At 47.7% G+C, this 7,169-nt stretch overlaps 1 protein-coding gene across 1 annotated transcript in view; it reads right to left on the reverse strand.

Moving 5' to 3' along the window:
* Positions 1-508, reverse strand: part of LSM10 (LSM10, U7 small nuclear RNA associated) — a 3,942-nt gene extending 3,434 nt beyond the window's left edge. The window contains exon 1 of the mRNA XM_008059976.1: positions 429-508. The gene's annotated coding sequence lies outside the window, so the exon portion shown is untranslated. The remainder of the gene's footprint in view (positions 1-428) is intronic.
* Positions 509-7,169: the final 6,661 nt, after the last annotated feature.

The following is a 7,169-nucleotide window of genomic DNA, read 5'->3' on the forward strand; positions in this document are numbered from 1 at the left end:
AAAAAAAAAAAAAAAAAAAAAATTACTCCGAACCTATTTCCACACTTACTAAATTATAGGTTAAACAAGGTACTTTCCTTTGATTTCAACATGCCCTGATATTGTATTATTATAACTATGTCTTATCTTTCTCTTATTATCAGACCCTGAGTCAATGTTGATGGAACTCTCTCTCCGGCTGAGCAGAGTGGCAACTGAGCGTGACAAACCAGGTTAGGCTACCGAGGAGGGGGGCTGTAGCTGACGACCCCCACCTGGGCGTCAGCCTGAGGAAATCTGTGATCAGGCAAGGGTATGGGGGCTGCCACTGTGACTGCAAAGAGCACTGGCCTCGAGTCAGGCCCGGGTTTAGGACAAGCGCTGCCATTTCCTGGGAGGGAGACCTCGAGCAAACCACCGGTAAAATGGGATAAGCACTCTTTACTCACAGAACAGCGGGGCTGGGTTTGGGGAGATGAGTTATGCACGGCAAATGGGGAGGAAAACGCTTCCCGGGCTGCGGCGCGCGCCTTCGGGGCTCCCGGACTTCCCCGCACTCTGCCCGCGGGTTCCCCGCACCCACCGCGCGGGACTCCTTCCGCTCTCCAGTCCGGGTCGCAGCCGAAGTTAGCGGGCGCCTAGCTGGACCGCCTCCGGCCTCTGCAGGGCCAAGAAGCCATGGCAACGACGTGCGGCCCCGCCCACGGGAGCGCAGCGTGTGCGTCAGCGCGGGCTACGTCATCGTGGCCGGGAAGAACTACAGTCCCCAGCATGCCTCACGCGGCCGCCCAGCCCGGTAGCCCGGGCCGAAGTCTTGGGGGTCTCTCCTAGGGGCGCCTTCGTTCATCCCACGCGTTCATCCGGCGCTCGCCAGGTACCAGGCTCCTTCCCAGGCTCTGGGCAGAGAGCGGCGACCAAGATCAGATGGCTCCCTGAGCTCATGGCACTGCAGGCAGAGAGTCTTCAGTAAACGAAAATAGGGTAAAAGTTCTTCAGAGGATTAATATACCACGACGTGACAGTGACTGGGTGGCATTTTAGTGTCTGGCCAGGGATGTCCAGAGGTGACATCTGAGCTGAGATGCAGAACATGAAGCCAACGTTGTGAAAACTAGGAGAGGAGCTTTGCAATTAGGGGGAATATTATGTTAAACTCTATTGGAGGTCGTTGGTTTGGACTGGGCTCCTGCAGTACGCCCCACAGACCAAACCAAAATGGAGTCACTCATGCTAAAGTTCCACGTCACCAGGCCGAAAGTAAATTGTTTATCTGACCTGAGAAATCAAGAGTGAGCAAATATTAGCCGGCTTGATAAAGAAGACCCCTCTACTTTAACCTTTACAAGGAAAGTAACTTTGAAATAACCAGTCTGTGTTTTGTTTCCTGTTTCTGCTTTCCTCAGCCCTTTCATGTCTATAAAACTAGCCGGGCTTGGTAACTCATGCCTGTAATCCCAGCACTTTGGGAGGCAGAGGCGAGAGGGTTACTTGAGCTTAGGGGTTCGAGACCAGCCTGAGCAACACGTCGAGACCTTATCTCTTCAATAAATCAAAAAATCAGCCGGGCATAGTGGCGGATGCCTGTGGTTCCAGCTACTTGGAAGGCTGAGGCGAAAGGATTGCCTGAGCCCAGCAGGTCAAGGCTGTGGTGACTGTGAGCTGGCCACTGCACTCCAGCCTGGGCAACAGAGTGAGACTCCAACTAAAAAAAAAAAAACCAGTCTCCTCTGCTCAACTCATTGGAACACTCATTTTACATTACAGAATAAAGAGGAAACTGTTCTTATTAGTCAATTATAGTACTATTTACATTGAAAATTCAAGGAACTCTAGACAGATTTTTAGGACTAATATACAAAAGTCAGTATCATTCCTAATAATACACTAATATTTAATTAAAAATAAAAAAAAAAATGGCTCGGTGAGGTTAAGTAACTCACCCAGGTCACAGTAGATAAGTGTTGCCCAATTCTAGAATCTCAAAAGCCAATTAAAATCCTTCAGTTTACTTTGTTGTAATTTTGAGTTTTTGAGACAAGGTCTTGCCCTGTGGCCCAGGCTGGAGTAAAGTGGCCCAATCATAGCTCACTGCCTTGACCTCCTGAGTTCAAGGGAGCCTCCTGCCTCAGCCACCCAAGTAGCTGGAACTTCAGGCTTGTGCTACCATGCCTTACTAGGTTGCTGAGGGGATCCTTCTGCTTCGGCCTTCCAAAGTGTTGGAATTGTGTAAGCCTCCACGCCAAACCTGTAATTTTGTTTTTTGACAGTTTATGAAAGAACCTTGACCAATAGAGGAAAATGGAAGGGCCAGTAAGGCTGAGGAGACTGGCAAAACAAGAGGTAGGAGAGGAGTCAGGAACCGAAGCATTGAGGGGTTTTGTTTTGTTTTGTTTTGTTTAGAGACAGGGTCTCGCTGTGTTGCCTAGGCTAGTCTTGGACTTTTGGGTTCAAGGGATCCTCCTGCCTTGGCCTCCCAAAGTGCTGGGATTACAGGTGTGAGCCACCACACCCAGCCCATTTAGTGCTTTTAGAGCCAAGTTAAGGTGTTTGGACTTCATGGTTAGGAGTGCAGTCTCCAGATACAGTGTTAGGTTCCAATCTGTTCCTTGCTAACTATATGACTTGAGGCAAGTTAGTTATCTGTGCCATGATTTTCTCATCCAGTACTAGAAGTATAACATTCGGTTATCAAAGGAGAGTGACACGAGTTGATTTACTTTTTTTTGTTTTTTGAGTTGAGGTCTCAGTCTGTCACCCAGGCAGTGCAGTGGCATGATCATGGCTCACCGTAGCCTCAACCTTCTGGTCCTGGGCTCAGGTGATCCTTCTGCCTCAGCCTCCCAAGTAGCTAAAACTACAGGCACACACCACATTCCTGGCTAATTAAAACACATTTTTTTTCTGTAGAGATGAGGTCTCACTATGTTGCCCAGGCTGGCTGGTCTTGAATTTCTGGGCTCAAGCAGTCCTCTCACCTTGGCTTCCCAAAGTGCTGGGATTACCACGTCTGGCCTTGAGTTATACTTTTAAAAGATCACTCTGTATAGCCTTGGGAAAGTTGTTTATTTTCTCTCAGCTTCAATTTCCTTATTAGGAAAACAAAAGATAATGCCTATCTTAGAGAATTGTAAGATTTGGGTGACCTTCATTAGTGTATGAAGGCACCTGGCACAGGAGCAGCTCACTAAGAATTAGGCTTCTTTCATTCCTCCATTCTAGCATTCATCGATTTTCGTCTCCCCCAGGTGCCTTCCCGTCTGCCAGTGAACACAGCTGGTTTCTTCTTACCTTAATAGTAAAATTGACTTTTTCCACAGTCAAACTCTTCAGGAGAGGCCTCTGTGCCAGCAGTTCCCCAAGTGTGATCCCTTTTCCAACTCATGTCTGTGTGAGACTGGATTTTCTTCATGTCCTTCAACCAAAATAACGTGTCACAAAGGACTGAATGCAGACACAGATATGAGAATCCAGCTGTCTTCCATTATGACACACATGAAAGACACTTGCAAAAATACCTTGTTTTTATTGTATTTTATTTTTTGAGTTGGAGTCTCACTCTGTCTCCCAGGCTGGAGTGCAGTGGCACTCATGGCCACCACAGCCTCGATCTTCTTTGGCTCAGATGATCCTTCTGCCTCAGCCTTCCAAGTAGCTGGAACTACAGGTGTGCACCACTGCGCCTGACTAATTTTTTATTTATTGTAGAAATGAGGTCTTAAGAAATTGCCCAGGCTGGTTTTGAACCCCTGGGCTCAGACAATCCTCTTGCCTCTACCTCCCAATGTGCTGGGATTACAAGTGTGAGCCACTGCACCAGGTGCAAATATATATATATATGTTTTTTGAGTTGGAGTTTCATTCTGTTGCCCAGGCTGGAGTGTAGTGGCACACTCATGGCCACCGCAACCTCGACCTGCTGAGTTCAGGTGATCCTTCCACCTCAGCCTTCCAAGTAGCTAGAACTACAGGCATGTGCCACCACGCCCGGCTAATTTTTTTATTTATTGTAGAGATGATGACTCACTAAGTTGCCTAGGTTTGTCTTGAACCCATGGGCTCAGACAATCCTCTCACCTTGGTCTCCCAAAGTGCTGGGATTATAGGCATGAGCCACTGTGCCCGGCCAGGGTTTCAATCATTTGTAAGTGTATAAAGGGATTGTGAGACCAAAAAGTTTGAGAACCTCTGCTCTATACTGAAGGCTTCCACTTTCTCACACCAGTTACTTAACTCACAGTAATTTGGTTTCTCCCAAGAGTCCACTAACTTCTTCAGCAAAGGTCACTAATGATATTCTTGTTCGTAAAGCCTATATCTCTTCTTAGTCCTTTCTTCTGTGATATCCTCAATGCTTGGTCATACTGTCTTCCTCCTTGGCATTAATTTTTTTCTGGGCATTGTATCATTTGTCTTCACCCATATCTCTGATGGCTTCTTTTCCATTCTCTTTCTTTTTCACCACACTTCATTCTCCTGCTCCCTAAATGTGCATGTTTCCTCTGGGCTGTGTCCAGCCCCACTCTCTACCTGATCATAACTGTCTCTGTGCTGTCTACTCCTATGTTGCTGAGACCAGGTCTAGGCCACCAGTCCATGCTACTGTCCAGATCTCCATTTTCCCACATGACTTACGTTGCTTATTCCCAGGTGTCTTACTGGTACTTGAAACTCAGCATGTCCACAAGACAAATCCATCAAGTCTCCCCCAAATCATTTGCTGCTCTGAATTTTTCCATTTCGGTGGTCGCTACCGTCGTTTTTCAGCCACCTAAGTTGGGCATCTTGAGTAATTTTGACAATTTCTATAATTTATTGATTCCCCCACACCTCCCACAGTCACTGACCCTGCAAATTCTTTAAAGTGTTTCTCCCATCCTTCACTTTTTATTTTTTAGATTGGAAAATATAGTTTACTTATTTATTTATTGAGTTGGAGTCTCACTCCATCATCCAGGCTGCAGTACAGTGGCATGCAGGCTCACGGCCACCCCAACGTTGCCCTGCTGGGCTCCGGCGATCCTTCCACCTCAGCCTTCTAAGTCGCTGGAACTACCGGCGTGCACTACCATGGCCGGCTAATTTTTTTCATTTATTGTAGAGACAAGGTCTTGCCAAGTTGCCCGGGCTGGTCTTGAACCCATGGGCTCAGGCAATCCACTCGCCTTGGCCTCCCAAAGTGCTGGGATTATAGGCTGAGCCACCAAGCCCAGTCATATAGTTTATTTTAAAAGTACATTAGAGAGAGAGAGACAGAGAGAGAGAGAGAGAGAGAGAGAGGAGATTCATCTCCCCAAGGTAGGGGAGGGAGGCCAAGGCTGGGAAATGTAGCGACTGTGGCTCAGGGAGCCACATGGTCAGACCATGGCTTAGCAAAGCAATGGCCTATCCTTCACTTTTTATTTTGACTCCCTCCATCCTAGGAGAGACCCTCTCATTTAATTAATTATTATCTCCCTGGTCTTTGTGCCACTTATAATCCTTTGCCAACATATTCAAAATGCAGTTCTGATTTTATCATTTTCCTGCTAAGAACACTTTTAGTGAACTAAGGAGCAGAAAAGAAGTTCCAGTGCTGACATTTCAGGATCCACAATTTGATACTAACCTTTCTTCCAGCTGGGTCTCCTTGGGGTTCTCTACCCTAGCTCTCTCACCAGAGTTTCCTTCAAGTGTGGTGTGAGAACTGGTTGCTTCAATGTCATCTAGAATGCTTGTTAACCCAACCCCAGACCTATGGAACCTAAAACAGAGCCTACAAATCTGCACATCTAACAAGGGACATGAAAGTTTGGAACCGGCTGGACTTGGTGGCTCAGCCTATAATCCCAGCACTTTGGGAGGCTTGTGGGTGGATTGCCTGAGCCTGCAGGTTCGAGAACAGCCTGGACAATTTAGCAAGACCTCGTCTCTACAATAAGTAAAAAATTAGCTGGGTGTGGTAATGGGTACTTGGAAGGCTGAGACAGAAGGATTGCTGGAGCCCAGCAGGTCGATGGTGGGGTGGCCATGAGCATGCCAGGGCACTCCAGCCTGGGCGACAGACTGACATTTCAATTCAAAAGAAAAGAAAAGAAAACTTGGAACCTACTGCCTGCCTCTAGTCAGCCTCAGCCACTCAGCAGTCCTTCATACTTGTCTCTACCTTTGCATCACTCCCAGGTGGGAGTGATGGCTCTCTTCTGACCTTATAGCCTATTACTTACATCTTTCCTAGTTTGCTTGTTGTGTGCAGATTTGCCATGTTTATTTATGTACATTGTATCTCCCCTACTGGTCTCCTGAGTGTTGGGGCAGGGAGAAGACCTTGAGAGACCCAAATGTTCCACACTGTAGATCACAGTTGCATGAGAAACACTAACTTTATGAGTGTGATGACAAGGTGACAGGGATCTAGGTAAGGATGGTAGCAGTGGGAATGGAAAGGAGGATGAATTTTTTTTTTTTTTTTGAGTTGGAGTCTCACTCTGTCGCCCAGACTGGAGTGCAGTGGCCGCTCCCGGCCACCGCAGCCCCGACCGGCTGGGCTCCGGCGATCCTTCCGCCTCAGCCTTCCGAATAGCCGGAATTACAGGCACACGCTACCACACCCAGCTAATTTTTTGATTTATTGTAGAGATGAGGTCTCACCAAGTTGCCCAGGAGGATCTTGAACCCGCGGGCTCAGGCAATTCACTCACCTCAGCCTCCCAAAGTGCAGGATTACAGGGTGAGCCAGTCTCACAAAGTTGCCCAGGCGGGTCTTCAACCTGCGGGCTCAGACAATTCACTCACCTCAGCCTCCCAAAGCGCGGGATTACAGGGTGAGCCACCGAGCTGGCTAGGAGGATGAATGTTAAAGTCCTGCCCACATTCCAGATGTAATCAGCCACCAAGGATTCCAACTGGCTATCTTCACTGGTCTTTAACATTCATCCTCCAGTGAAGATAGCCAGTTGGAATCCTTGGTGGCTGATTACATCTGGAATATGGGCAGGAGGAGGAGGAGTCAGTGATTTAAGTTTTAACGCTGGGCCTGGCACAGTAGCTCAAGCCTGTAATCCCAGCACTTTGGGAGGCCAAGGCCAGGGGACTGTCTGAGTCCAGGGGTTTGAGACCAGCCTGGGCAACTTGGTGAGACTTAGTCTCTACAATAAATTAAAAAAAAAAAAAAATTAGCCGGGCGTGGTGGCACATGCCTGTAGTTCCAGCTA

This window comes from Carlito syrichta, unplaced genomic scaffold (genome assembly GCF_000164805.1).
Source record: "Carlito syrichta isolate Samal-C Ts95f unplaced genomic scaffold, Tarsius_syrichta-2.0.1 Scaffold304465, whole genome shotgun sequence".
Taxonomy (NCBI): Eukaryota; Metazoa; Chordata; class Mammalia; order Primates; family Tarsiidae; genus Carlito; species Carlito syrichta.